This window comes from Vidua macroura, chromosome 14 (assembly GCF_024509145.1).
Source record: "Vidua macroura isolate BioBank_ID:100142 chromosome 14, ASM2450914v1, whole genome shotgun sequence".
Lineage (NCBI taxonomy): Eukaryota > Metazoa > Chordata > Aves > Passeriformes > Viduidae > Vidua > Vidua macroura.
The window spans coordinates 14312381-14327684 of record NC_071584.1 but is presented as its reverse complement, the minus strand read 5'-3'; the positions used below and the strand labels follow the sequence as shown (position 1 = coordinate 14327684).

At 45.0% G+C, this 15304-nt stretch overlaps 1 protein-coding gene across 2 annotated transcripts in view; it reads left to right on the top strand.

Moving 5' to 3' along the window:
* The window catches only part of GPC3 (glypican 3), a 145496-nt gene that overhangs the window by 25698 nt on the left and 104494 nt on the right, over nt 1-15304 (top strand). The gene's annotated exons all lie outside the window — the stretch shown is intronic.

Below are 15304 nucleotides of genomic sequence, written 5' to 3'. Positions count from 1 at the left end.
TTGGCACCAACACGAGCAGCTGTGAGGCTGGTGCTTGGTCAGGGCTGAGGACAGGGCTGGTCTGGTGTCCCCATGGGCCAGCTGGAAGGGAAGACCCTGCACAGGTACCTCCAGTGGATGTGGAATGGGCTGGAGCTGTGAGTGGGGGCTGTTTGTTTCCCTGAGCAGTGTGGTAAACCTTGGTCATCCATGTCCTGCTGCTGGCATGTCACTGCATCAGGACATTCGATGGGCATTTGTGGCTGCCCTGGGGCACTCCCAGCCTGGCACTGAGGTGGCTGTGCTGCAGGTCACCCAGGACCAGTGGGGAGTAGCAGCATAGCCAGTGGTGAGGAGGCAGTCCTGAGGTTTCCTTGCACAGAAAAGTGCCAGATGCCTCAAACTTGAAACTACTGACTCAAAAGTCAGCTCCCTGTCTCCCACAAGGCTTGGTTTGCCCTTCTTGATGCAGTAATGTCGCACACAGGTCCCTAAAGCATGCATGCTTTCTTTAAGGAAAAAGCAGTACCATCTGCTGTTGCATCATAATCAGTCTTGTGCAGATATAACTGGGAGATGGAAGGTCACTTCTTTTGATTTCATTTGGTTCCTTCTTTCAGTTAAACTGCAGAGGTGTCCCTGGGTGTATGGGGCAGCTTTTTGTATTCCCTTTCCATTTCAGTGAGGGTTACATCCAAATGGAGCAAAGCATTTGCCACCCACCCTCTGCAGACCTCAACACTTCACACTTCCAAGCTGGAGTCTTCCTTGGAGAGCCGTGCTGGCCTAGATGAGCAATAACTGTGAGGATTATCTTCCCTTTGAGGTTTAGGGTGTGTGGGGCCTGTGGGATCCTGCTTTGTGTTGCCACAAGTTGCAGATGGTTGGAGGAGAGGCCGGTCTTCAGCTGTAGGGACGGGCTGGTCGCTGCTTTGCAGGGAGGGAAACTTTTGGGGTGGCCTCTGGTTATTTCCTCAGTAGGTCCCAGCTCTTGGGGGCTCATCTGAAAGCTAAACAAGGATCTCTCCTTGACCTGTCACGATGAACACACACTGCTGATTGCTATGTTGGAGAAAAGCAATTTTTCATAGTATTCTACACTGCAAGTATTTTTTTTAAGTACTATTTTGCTTTCCTGTAAAATGAGGTGAGCAATTGTTCTGTATTGACAGCTGGCTTGTAAATCAGGCACTCACTTGCCAGATGAGAATGTGGAAATGCCTTATAAGCACTTTCATGTTTTGTGATCGTTTTAATTCCAGAATATTTAGAATCTCTTTGCATTGGTGCAAAGTAAAATAAAACATGGTCCCTGACAGGTGCCAAGACAAGCATGGGAGGAATCTCTCCTCTGAGAGTCTGAGAAAGGGATTTGCAGAGGAACTGCTGCAGCCGCCAGGGAAGGAGCAGCATTGGCTTTTGGATGTTAATTTCATTGTTTAAGGTCAGATTATGTTGATCTAAATCATGCAACTCATTCCATCAACAAGCAAGACTATTTACATAGCAGAGGGAATTTAAGTGCTGCTTCTCCTGCATCTCTCCCTGGTTTTATATTTAGGTTGCACCTGAAAAAATAAACTAGTGTCCATGCTAGGAGTGAGTTTATTATGCTTACCTTGTTGGAGAGGTGTTGAGCTGGGTATTTCCCTTATGGCAATTTACTTTTTATTGGTGTTTTTATGGCCCTTGCTGTGGTTGCCATTCATCTTATTTGACTTCAGAGCTGGTTTTCCAGTTGCTCTGTTTCTTTTACTGTGAAATTAAGCAGCTTCTTCTCCACATACAGAATTGCTTTCCTTTGACCTCCCTCCCCTGCTTGCCAAATTCCTACCCAGAGTTAATTTTGATGTCTTTGTAAATATTTTCAGTGCATAATGCAGCAATAGTAGCACTGTGTAGAGAATCCAGGAAAAAAAAAATCAATTTGAGAGCTGGGCAGAAAAAAATGCCTGCTAGCTAAAAACATTGGTTTCAGAAAATACCCCAAATATCTCAGCTTTCATTTTCCATAAGCCCAAGCTGTTGCCTTTCAGCTACCATGAACCAAGGAGGTTTGTGGATGGGTACCTGACTCATGAACAGTTTTCCATAGGATATCCAGCGGAGGGTTTCCATGGGAAAGGCTGAGCCTTGTGCATATTTATTGTTTTCCCTTCTTGCTTTATTGCAGGGCACCCTCTGGAAGTGGTGTGAAGGGGACAATACTCCCAACAGGCAGTGGCACAGCAGTGGTGCCCTCTGATTGCTCTTGCCTTGGGGGTCAAAAGCAGGTGCCAGGACACTGGTGTGACTTTCAAGGGGGTTTGTGGCTTTGTACAAGACCAGCAGCATGTCAGAGGTTTGCTTGTGGCAAAAATCTGGCTGTCAAAGAGGGGACCTGAAGAGGGATGGGGACAGGACCATGTTCATTTGTTGTGGTGCTGCAGCCAGGGGTCTGTTGGCATGCACAGGGTCAGCAGCTGCCCTGATGCATGAAAATGGACATGTTCATTCTAAAGCATACTGAGCAATTTGAATTTTGAATTTTTTTTCTCCTCTTTTTGCCTCTTCCCTCTTTGCCTCCATGCAGAGCTCAGCACTGGTCCTGAAAGGAGCTCACTTTTCCCTTCGTTTTTACATTGCTCTCAAACTTGCCCTGTGGTTTGAGCAGCTCTGACTCTAAAAACCACAAACATTTCTCTCTCTGCTGCAACTGTTCTGTCTCTTCCTGACAAGACTGGGTCCTTTCTACAACCTGGTGAAATATTAAATGAAGAATCTTAGGAGTTTTAAAGTTTGTCTCAAGCTCTGCTCTGTGCTAGGAGTAGGGTCCATGACCAGATCTTCCACAGTCCTCAGATAAACTTGCATTGGGGGATGAATGGAGATAAGCTGATAGGATCTGATCCTTTAGTAAAGTGATGATTACAGTGCAGTAGACTTTTCAATTAATAGAAATCTTCCTTTGTTTTCGTGTTCTAGTTAGAACAGTCTTCTTTTCTTGATGCCTGCTTCTGTATTTCCCTTCCTTTCCCCAGAAAGGAGAAGGGGAATAAATACCCCACAAAATTTTGAAGCAGTAGTTCAGATTGGTTTCTTTTATCAAGGCATTCCTATCCCTCTGGATGGGAATTTCCTTGCATTTCAAGACTACAAAAGAAAAGCATCACCCTTGAGCAGAAGAGGTGTGGCAGGAGATCTTGCTCCAGGAATTGGCTTTCCCATGACAAGCTGGTCACCTGCCCACGCCTGCGTTGCTGGAGCTGCTCTGCTCTGTGGAGGGTGATGACATTTTCTTGCCTATCTGGATTTCCAGATAGATGAGATGTTAAAGGGAGCTAAGCCAGCATTCTGCTCCTGAGAGCCAGGACTGGGATTTTTGTCTCAGTTGAGGCTGTTTTCTCTGGGATTGTCTTTCTGCTGGAGCCCTGCTAAGTGTTTAATAGGTGCACCAGCTTCTGGGATTACAAGCACTTTACTGAAACCCCCGATTTGTGTACTGATATTCCCCACGGGAAAGCAATGCTCAAGTGTTAAGAGACTGGATTCTGTTTCACCCACCTCATATTATTGCTACAAATCATATTATTTTAATGGAACAGGGATCCATGTATTAGAGAATCTGTTGTGTTGGCAAAAAAATTAAAGATGCATAGGAATTGTGACCATGTTGCAGTAATTGCCTCAGTGGTAACATTAATGCTTTTTCACTTCACTTGCTCCTTGTTGATTGAACAACCCTTTTCTGTAGGCTATAAATCGCAATGGCTCTACTAATAAAGAACTAAATAGTCTAATAATGTTTCCAAATGTAGCATGGCTTCACTGTTTTAGGCGAGTGCAATCTTTTGTCCAAACCCCAGTCCAGTCTGGGGGTGTGACTGGGTCGTAGCTTCACAGTGACTTACAGCAATGTCTTTGTTACTGAACTCCTTCTGTGGGAGACAGGTTCAGAGTTTAAAAAGTGATGTAGTTACCAACAATAGAGAGCTTTTAATCATTTGAAATGGGAGATCAAGAACCCCAGTGAATTACATCTGGTGATAGTGCCCTTCTTGCCATGTGTCCAGTGCAAATAATGAAATGCTGCAATACATTCATGGCAGGTGTTTGAAACCTGTGGTTTTAAGGTCTGAAGTTCTGTTTTGCATCACCACAAGAGCAGTTTCACCACTCATTGCTCTGTTTGGGTGGATGGTGCTGCAGGCAGAAGCACCTGGTTTGGGTGGTGGAAGCTTGGGTAGGGTGGGTTTAGGGCAGGAGAGCCCTGGGCATGTAGGGAACTGAGATTTTGTCAGTCTTGTGCCCTCCTTCAAAGTAGAAGCTTCTTCTGAGCAGGTATGCCATCTGCCTGAGCCCTTGCTGGAGAGGTGCTTTTTTTCTGGAAATGTTGGTTATTCAGATTAGTGAGAAGAAACATTTAAAGTGTTTTAACTGCAGTTTAAGATTTTATGAATGGCTTTTCTTGCAGCTATAGTTGAAGCAAAGCCCCAAAGTGTTAGATGGTGCTTTTTAGCTGTCACTTGAAGGGATCAGCAAGTGTTTAGTCATTTGGAATTGCCAGGTTTGTCAGATTGCTAAGGGATAGCTTCCTGGGGAGTCAGAGAAATGAGACACTTGAACACACAGCTCTGGGTGCCATTTGTTTTCAACTCCAGTTGGCGTCATTGCCCAGGAGCACTAAATACAGCGATATCTTTGGATTTCTTTAGGGGGTGGTGTCTGTCTAGAGCTTAAGTGTTTGCCACTCCAGCCACATACTAGATATGCCACAGGAAATCAGCAGGAACTCGCAGTGCTGCTGCTGGAGCTTGGCATTAGCAGGGTGATGCTGCTCCCACAGCACTCTTCTGCAGATTCAGCAAGACCTTTCTTTGATGAAGTCACTTTGCTGTCTGTGACTTTAGGCTGGCATAAATTATTGTTGCTGAGTCAAGAGTGCAGTGACCCTAAATAAAGCCTCTTGTAGAAAACACCCTGGTCTTTTAGCCCAGCAAAAAAAGTGTCTCTTCTGTAGCAGGTGCTGCCTCTTCTGAAGCTTCATTCTGCAGCCCTTCTTGCACATCTGCTGCTCCCTGGGCTGGGGGCTGTGGTCTGTGCAAATTCCCCCCTTCCAGAATCAGTGCTGCACCTGCTGTGGAGCAGAAATCCTGGGCAGGTATGCAAAAACCTGTCTTATGTGGGGACTTGGGTAAACGGAATTATTTTCAGACATTTTTTCATGTGCGATGAAGAGTCAGTTGTGAAGCTGGTGGGGGGATGATTTGGGACCTGCTGGAAGATGGGCTAGAAGTGACAGATGCAGAAGAACACTGTCATTCTATCTGATGATGGAATGGTGCTATCTGATGGCATGGTGTGATCTCCTTGTGGCAGACAGTGCTGCAGGGAGTTAATGCTGCTCCATCCTCCTGGAGAAGGGCCCCAGCTGCGTTTTCCTGAGCTCTGCTTAATCTGTTGGGCTCCCAGCTCGTTAATGGACTGTAAAGCTCAGCTCCTGAAATTCTTCTTAAGCCTGGGTGTGACCTTTTGTGGCTTTTTCTGTGTGCCTCTAGGATGTAGCAGCTCTCTGTGCTGTGGCAGACTAGGAGAGAGCCAATGTTTTTCCAGGAAGGTTATTAGCAGGTTTGTAGGCTCTGGAACACGGGCAGTGGGGAGATTCACCACAGGACCGACACCTTTGGTGGGCTTAGGGAGATTTTACACTCTCTGGAACATGTTTGTGTTGCAAAGGCAAAACTGTGGCAATAGACTTCACCTCCCAAGCACGGAGAAGCAGGAAACAGACCAACTGCTGTAAAAATCTCCCTTTGGAGTGTTTTCTTAGCAACCCAGTAACTGTTCTGGCAATAGATGATAAACGAACGGGGCTTAACTTTTAAGAGATAATGTTAAGCTTCCACAACTGGGCATTGTGCTGGGAGCAGCTAAGCACAGCGAGCTGCCGTGCCTACATAATAAGGTTTTTGATCTGACAAATTTTACTGTAACTTCAGAGCAGGCTGGCAGGAGCAGAGAGGTCCGGGGGGGAGCGAGGCTCGATGAAATCTGTGCCGAGGGGGTGCCAGGAGGCTGCCTGTAAGCAGCAAAGTCCTGCAGGGCACTTACAAAATGAGCAATTTATGCCTCATTCCTTTAGTTTTTTCTATTTTTTTCATAGCTAGCTAAGCTTTTGCTGCAGTACCCTCGGAGGTATCTATGTGCCTTCACCTGCTCACAGGTAGAGTGTCTGCAGGTGAGAGCCACCAAGTGCATCCCCTGACTCTCCTCCCCAGGCTGCCTGCGGAAGACAAGTTGAAGCTTTGTAGATGTACCCAACGTGCCTGGGTAAAACACAGTGGAAATTCTGGAGAAGAAGCTCAGCCCTTGGTCTAGCAAGGGCTCTCTGAGCAATGCCAAATGCTGAACCAGCCTTGATAGCTAAATTGCTTTAGCTGGCTTTAATGTTTTTTCATTGCTTAAAAGAGGCAGAGGATATGCTTTTTGATGTGCTGGTTTTAGAGGTTTTTTTTGAGGAGGAAGGTGTCGGTTGATAAAGTGCACAGAGAAATAAATTTCTAGTATGTATATGGAAATCCTTATTTTGTCTGCATTCCACTTTCATCTTATGTTTCCTGTCAATTTATGTGCTTTCTGATAAATGCCACCTTTTGGTGTAAAACAGCTTGAATATTTAAAACATGGCATTTTGATTAGCTAAACTATAGATTTGCTTTGACATGTCATTTCTTTTGTTCTAAAATGCCCTGACAATTCATATCTGTGGCAGCCAAACAAGCAAATTTATGTACAAAGCTATTGTTCATTCCTGAAGTGTCACTGCTAAATGAGACTGAGTTTAAGCATTTGATTCCCCCTCTTTGCATGATGGGAGGTCCATTTCTCAATAATGAAACTAGTTTTCTTGCAAAAATTCAATTAAATGAAATATCCAACATAAATCAGAATGGAGCTTGCTTTGAGTTCCCATATGTGCCTATTGCTGCAGTGATAACCCTGGAAAAGGCAGTCATTCTTCAAACTGTGCTTTTTGTCTCAGTATTGTTTTTCTGGAGGAAAAAAGTCACATTAAACAACGATGAAAAACAGAAGTTTCATGGGCTACAAAGCCAGTCTTGATGTTCTCAAACTTGGAGGTGTGGCAGCCTCTCCCAGAACACAGTGGGACTCCTGTAAGCAGGAAAAATTTTTGGAAAATGCTGTTTTCCTATCCTCAGGGATGGCTCAGACCACAGTCATTCTCCATGTGCTGGAGACTTATTGCACTGCCATGTCTATATCTTTCTAGAATCCCTGAAATTGAACATTTTGTTTTCAGACATAATTTCAAGAAGTGTTAATGCCTTAATTTCATCCATTTGTATTAAATAGGAGAGAAAAGCCCTCCCTTGAGTTCTGGTTTCTGAAAATCTTTGCTGCCAGGAACAATGTGGTTTTTTTTTAAAGATTTTTGTTTTTAAAGTTTAAAAACCTGCTGGTGAGCTCATAGTGTGAAAATACTTTTTTTCCCACCCTGTGTTAGAATAAGATTATATAAAAGGCTAACAGGGAAAGGTAGGTTAAAATACTTCAGATATATCTTGGAAAATCTATTTCAATTATGTTCTGTGTGCTTTTAGTGGAGACGATAAATCCTAAAGAATTAAGAGAGCCATAAAGATAAGTGTTATAGGAGAGTACGTCTCACGTTTCACCTTTGGAAATTAAAATATTTGCTGTGAAATCAGACGTTATAAGGGTCACTGCTTTGCTTGTGGTCATTAATAGCAGGAGGTGACTGTTGGAAGAGCTAAGGGAAGCCACTTCCCATAACATGGAAATTAAATGTGCAATTTACTGAAAATTCCCTTCCTTGTGAAATGGCTTGCTAATGCCAGGCTCTGAAGGGAACTTGGCTTTATATTTCAAATTTGCATTTGGACGGACCATCTAAACTTTTGTCTGCCTTGCATGAAATATTGATTACATTAGCATAACATGAGGTCACTTTTCTGTTTGTCCAGTATAGCTGGGCAATCAGGAAGACAAATGAGTTGTCTCCAAGATGTTAATGTTTGTGGGAGCCCAAAGCAGCTCAGATCACAGGTACCTCTTGCCTGTACCTGTGTGTGCATCTCCAGGGGTGTGTGTCGCTGGTAAATGCCACTCTGCTGCTGCTCAGAGGGAATCTGTATGACAAGTAACAATTACTTTAGACAACTACTGACACTGCACTCAAAACCACCCCCAGACTTTATTGTAACAACATTTTCCACAGAAAGACAGTAAAACCAATGAGGCAGAGCCTGCCTGGCCTCCTCCTGTGGCTATGGGAGAGTTGTTGCAATGTCATAAATGGCCTAATATGTCTAAATGTGAGCTCTCTAGCTGAGTTTGGGCTTTTGGCTGTGCCCTTTAGTGCTCATCTGTGTGTTACCATCCTGTAAAACTCTGGGTGCTCTTATGCTGATACTTTATTTTTTAACTCCTCCCTGTACTGCTTTTGCAATGGGTGTACCCCAGTGCCTTCATTTGCTCCCAGTGCCTGGACTGGGGTGGATCAGAGTTCCTGGAGCAGGGGTGGTACTTGCTCAGGGTTTGTGTCAGCCAGTCTGCACCACTCAGCACAAGCACCAGGGCTGGTGCTGTGGCTCACATCCCCCAGCAGGGTGGGAGGACCACAGTGTTTGGAGAGGCTCTGTGGAGCTCAGCTCCAAAGTGGTCATGGTGGTTGGTTTTTTGTTCTCCCAGGGAGCAACCATCAGTGTGTAAAGACAGAGCAAACATTGAGTTGTCATGGCTCACATGACAGCTTTCTAGTAAGTTTTTATTTCTGAGACCCCAAGGTATTGGCTGTGTTGGGGTGGGTTTTACATCCTGACCTTTCTGCCTTGTTTTGCAAGAGCAATGATACCCAGGAACACAGCAGGGTGTTCCAGGCCTTCCTGCACTGAGTGATGTGGTCCCTGGGGGCTGCCAGGCAGCACTTGGGCTGACAGATGAGCATCTCAGTCCCAGGAGTCCCTCACTAGCACAGGCTGGTCAGAAAACACAACACTTGGGCATTGTGCTGACAGTCCCAGGAGATGGAAATCTGTGTGCTTCAGCCTGCTGTAAGATCATAGCAAGCTATGGTCTTCCAGTGAGGATGGGAATGAAGAGATGCAGCAGGAATCACCTTTTTCACTCAGGTAATCTTTTGCCTTTGCATCTTGTGTTGTGTTTTAAGTAACATTCCACAATTATTTCTTGTAGGTCTCTACTCATGGATGGCTTTGCTCATAAGCTGGTCTATGAAAGACACTGAATTTTTTTTTGACTGTTGGAGTAGTCTGGTCTCAGAAGTAATATTTTGCAGTTTCTAGGATCTGGATTCCCCACCTCTTACATTTTTCCTTTTTCCCCCTCCCTAATGACTATTAAAAACAAAGCTGCTCTAGATGAGTTGGTTGGAGAAGTTTGTTTTAGAGATGTGTTACTGATTTGGGGTAAAGAGGCATCTATTTAACCATATTAACCTATGTTGTTTAGAACTGCATCTCAGTGAAAAGCCATACAAAGGATGGGGTGAACCCTGTCAATAGACTTCAAACTACCTTTACTTTAGTCAAACTGAATTCAAGGATCACTTTTCTTCCAACACCAGCCCCTATTATTTGTAGCTTTCCTCTGGATTTCTTGTAGTTGTCTTGCATCTTTCTTAACATCTGGCACAGCAGAGTAGGTTTGACATGCAGTTAATATTTTACCACTTGATGACACAGAGCAGAACAAAATTCTCCTCTTTTTTATATGGCACTTGGCATCACCACTCCTGCCTTCCTGTCCTTGCCACTTGAGCAGCCTTGGCTGCTTTTCCTGCTGTGCTCCTGCCCATCCCGGTGTGTTTGTCCATGTGGCTCCTGGTGGAGAACATCTCTGGGCTCTTGGTTGAGCTAATTGAATCATCTCTCCAATTTATCAGAAGATGTTGAACTGTAGTCTTGTTTCCCAGAAATTTGAGTTTTTTTTTTTTTTTTCTTTTGGTTGATTTCTTTTTTAATCTCCTCTCCAGTGAGGTCCTAGGAGAGCTCCCTTTTCCATCAAAGGGAAGTAGGAGTGCTCCCAGACAGCCTGGGATGCTGTGCCCCTCCTCTAAATGTCAGTGTCTCTTAAAACCACACATAGTTTGGGTGTCTGTTATGTATTAAGCAACAAGACCAGAAAGATGATTTGCAAAAAATCCTAGTTTATGCCCAGTCTGCTTTCATTCCTTCCTTTAATGCTGTTAATTAAAGATGGCCTTTTTGATGGAGAGGATAGTGACCCTCTGGTTTTGTGCTGTTCCCCCATCCCTGTCAGCCCAGTGGGACTGGGGGGTGCTCTGTGGGTGCTGTGCCAGCTCCGTGTCCTTCACCAGAGCATCCGCAGTGTGCTCACGCCCTGCTTTGGGGTCCCCTCCCATGGGAATGTGTCAGCCTTGCTGCCTCTTTCTAAGGCTTCCTGTGTGCCTCTGTTCGTGTGTAAATAATGGCCAGTCTGCAGAAATGTCCCTGGATTTGTTCTGTCTAAAGCCATGGGTTTTAATATGCAGACCTCATCCTGGGTGTGCTTCTGAAGGAGCTGTGAAACTAAAACCACTGGATTGTCACTTGGCATAAATTTGCTGCTCAGGTGCTGTGTGTGTGGGTTTTTTTTTTTGATTTTTAATGTGCAGAAAACGGAACGATGTGGGATGCTGAGAAGAGCTGTGCCTGGTCTCAGGAGTGACTGTGCCTTCGCAGACCTCTCTTTGCACATACAAATGAAACCTGTGATTCAAAGTGGCCAAACCTGGACTGGGCTTTATGAGTCAGTGGTGGGAGAGACTAAAACATTCATGTGGTGAATATACAATGTGAAATGTGGGAGACAGTGCAAGAAATTCAGTTTGCTGAATCGCTGGAGGAGTACAGAGTTTTACTGAGTGCTCTGGACCTTGCTGGGGTTTCAGCAGAGGTGTAGGAGGGAAAAAAATCTGCCCATTGGGAACCTGCTGGCTAGGTCTGACCTCTCCAGTCTGTTCACTGAATAATTTAAGCTGGTAAGAATGTCTGGAGCTCATCTGGTCCAGCTGCCCCCTCAGGGCAGGGGTTGCAGTTTCCAGGTTACCTCTGCAGCTCGGAGCACTGCCCCAGCCCAGGGGCTGGCATCTCCCAGTCCAGTGAGCTTTGCCTGCATTTGGCTCCTTTTCCCTGCTTAATGTCTCCCTGTTTATTAGTCCTGCTGTTTTTCTGCCTTGGTGTGTTGCTGTTTTCAGAGATGCCTTCTCCCTAAATTCTGATTCACACACAAGTTGCAGGGTTGATATGAAGAGGTGATTTGCTGTTGATTTACCTGCTGCTGTTCATGGGCATGAGTTTTTCTCTTCAACACATTGAATTAACTTGGGTCACTAAGTTTACAGAGGGCACCAGTTAAACCAATAGAACCAGCTTGAAATGATTACCCAATGGCACATGCAGAATACACGAGTTAACAAAAATGATTTAGGCCTCATAGAGCTCATGGGGTATAGTAATGTCCAACTGCACATAACTGTGAAATATTAAGCTTGGTCCTGGCATCGTTAAATGTGATGAATCTCTGTCTCTGACACCATCCTCCAGTGAGCAATGCCTCCAACAGGCATGGTTCTAATGCAGAAGTGTTTGATATTTGAGGTGAGGGATGAACATTTCCAATGCTTTCTGCTTTGTGGAGTGCATTTCCTACCTCGGGACTGCCTGGAGTTCCCTCAAATGCAGCCTCCTTGTGTTTGTTCTCAGCATTGGGATGTTTGTGTTTTCAGTTCCTCATTCTTCATTAATGATGTACACAAGTGTCAGCAGAGCCTTCCTCTCGTGTTTGTTATTTCTTGCAGTCATTGACACAGAGGCATGTGTGATAAAGACTCATCAAAGTCGTCATTACTCTACAGTTATCTGCACTGAACTGTCTGGTTTGTCTGTAAACCTCTCTTTGATCTGAGCCTGTTTCTGGCTACATGCCTCATTATTTACTTTCCCATAGCACTCCCTTCTGAAGAGCACACGTCTCCTCTTCTGTTTAATTCATGATGAAAATATATTGGTGTTCATATTTGTCTCCCTTTTTAGCACAGGATACATAACAGAGACAAAACCCACCCAGTCTCCCAGTGCTGCTGCTTGTCTTGATCTCAAGCTTGGGCCCCTCCAGCTCATGTCTGCTCCCAGCCCCAAGGCAGCTGTTGTGGAAGGACTGTGGCTCTGTCTTGGCTTGTCACAGGAGGGACATCAGTGACAGCCAGGAGTAAAACCTGGGCTCGTGATTGCCTCCTGGCATAGCTCAGAATCCGTGTCATTAATTGTATTTTGTGTATTTCACGCATAGTTGTGTTTTGCTGGGGAAAACTGACAAAGAAGTCAACGCCAACTCGATTTGTCTCTTTCAGTTGTACTGCAAGAATTATGTTAAAATAGATGTCTCTTTTGTTGGAAAGGAAGTAATAAGATGTGAGTGAAAGGGGCAATCATCCCTCTGTACTTAGCACTGGTGAGGCTGCACCTTTACTGCGGGTTCAGTTCTTGGCCCCTCGCTACATTGAGGTGCTGCAGCGAGTCCAGAGGAGGGCAATGGAGCTGGAAAAGGGTCTGGAGCACAAGTCTCATGGGGAATGGCTGAGGGATCTGGGGTTCTTTAGCCTGGAGGAGGCTCAGGGGTGACCTTATTGCTCTCTACAACCACCTGACACGAGGCTGAAGCCAGGTGGGGGTTGGGCTCTCCTCCCAGGTAGCAAGTGAAAGGATGAGAGGAAATGGCCTCAAGTGGCATCAGTTAAAGTTTAGATTGGCTATTAGGAAGAATTTCTTCCCTGAAAGGGTGGTCAGGCATTGGAACAGGCTGCTGTGGGAAGTAGTGGAGCGCCATACCTGGAAGTGTTCAAAATGAATGAAATTCTATTAATAATGTAATGCCTCTTCTTGGTGGTCTGAGAGTTCAGTTGTTGGAATTTCTATCCCCTCCTTTTTTATCTTGGTTTGCAGGTAGATGAAGGTGTGGTTGTTCTTTATCCATGTTGAAGGATTAAGACCCCAAAAATTTATGTTCTCTAATGTAAAGGCTGCAAATAAACACAGCAGCTAGTTGGGTGCTGTTGAATGCTCTGATAATTACAGAGCATCAAATGACATTTGAGATAAAATCCCTTATGAACACACAAGGGCTGTGAAGGTCAGGGTTTAACAAAGCTTGTCGCTCCCTTGCCTTAAAATGTAGATTGCATACCAGGTCCCAAATGGCCTCCTAACAGTGCAGAAGCTCTTTCCAGCCTGCAGTTGCACAGAAGTTTGAGCCTTTCTCCTGAAATTAGTGAACCATTCATGAAGTTGGGTGCTGTTGTGAATTTAGCTGTTGAAGAGATTATTTAATTCCATTTGGACACTTGAGAGCCTATTGGTTAACAGGAGTGATAGCTTTCTTACAGCACTTACTATGCTGTTAAGGGAAAGTTTGCTGCTCCCAGTTTTATACAATTAACCAAGGAAGAGAGTTTGCTTTTTTAATTTTTTTCTTCCCCCAAAGAAAGCTGAGCCTTGGGTGACTGCAGGGAGAGGTTTAAAAACTCAGCCTGGTCTTGCCTTGGTGTCTAAGATGTCATGAAATGAATCTGCCAAATGAAGAGACAAATGAAATGAGTCTGCCTTGTTTTTAATAAATGCTCTTGATTTTTAGCCTCATGAATTCTTTTTATTGCTTTGGGTGGGCACAGAGTGAGCACAGGTGACCAGAAACCCTCTGCTGCAGAGGAACGTGCCTGTCCCAAACCTGGCTCTCCTCTGCTCTGCTTTTGCTGCTGCTTCATTTGGCTTCATCTTGTCAAACCTTGCTAAGCAAGGTTTCAGCCTGCCTCGAGGAGCATCCCCTGCGTGTGCTGCTGGCCAAGGGGCTCCAGGTGTGCTGGTGGGGGGCTCTGCTCTGAGGAGGACCCCAGACTCTCCCCTGCCTCTCCCTCAGCTTCCTGAGCCTGCTGCCAAATTTCCTTGTGTGCCTGGGATGTGATGGCACTTGGAGAGCGGAGGGGACGGCAAGATGTGTGTCACTGTGTGCCCTTCCAAGTGCTGTGACAGCTCCTGGGGACACTGCAGCCTTCTCTTCCTGCCCTCTGGCTCCAGCCTTGCTGTGCAGGAGCTCTGGCACAGCAGAGCCAGCAGTGCCCGGGAGCCACGTGCTTTATAACTCGGTTTATCCAGGCTGAAGAGGATTGTGCTGCTTCTGCTGTCACTTTGACAGATGTTTGCACTTCACAGGCTGAATGGACTCGCTGTAGTTACATTTTGACTGAGGTATCACATAAAAAAAATAAAAATAATAGGAAAATCCCAGCAGCACAGCCTGCCAGGGTCGGTAGGGCTGGTGAGGCGGGGGAAGGAATCAGCAGTTCTGGGCAGCATTTTCTCTCTGGATAGCCATTTCTAATCTGAACAGGGTCTGCAGGCACTTGCTTTGCTGCTTCTGCTGCTGAAGTCGTGCTTCCTGAGCAGGCTGCTTAATTACAGTGGCTTAGCTCAAGTCTGTTTGAAATTTTATTTTTTTTGACTAGCGGGTATGAAATGGAATTGGATCTCTCTGGAGCTTTGAGATTGGTCAGAGCAGAAAGAGTAAGATGGGAAAGTTACTTTAAAGTGGGATTCTTGAGAAACTTACATCAAACTTTGCCTGGTTTTATACTCAAAATACCACTTATGATATTCATGTGGCTGGTGTAAGAGAGCAGAATGTAGCCTGTAATTTGGGTTGCAGCTATTCACAGTCTAGGCAGCATACTGAACCAGATGAAGCCAGATGCCAGCTAAATCAGCAGCATTCTCTTCCTCCCTTTATTTTTTGCATTACAGAATTATATGTATGGGACTTGGCTTGAATAATAACTATTGAGAAGGGTGAACTTTCCCCACTAATCATGAGCTTAAAATGGAATATTTGTCTCAAAGTTGTTGCTCAAACTTTGCTTCGCATCTTCTGTCTTGTGCCCTGTGCTGCTCAGTGGCCATGGGGCTGTGTTGGTCCAAAATCACAGTTCCCATTAAAAAAAACCAAACCCCTTATTTCAGTAGGATAAGATGAAGAAAGCTTTAAAGCTTTTCAAACCAAAAAGCACATATCATGCCTCTTGGGATTGTTGGTAAAAACTGATGCAAGACACCAAAATTAGAGGAAATTATAGAATGCCCCCCCACTCTTTTTTTTTTTCTTTTTTTCTGAGTGACTTTAAAATATTCCCTTCCTGCAGATGGCTTGCTGTGCTGGGATGCCCCATATGTGGCATCATGTGTGTGCAATTACACATTTCATCTTGATAAGTTTGAGGTGTTTCTGTGGCCGG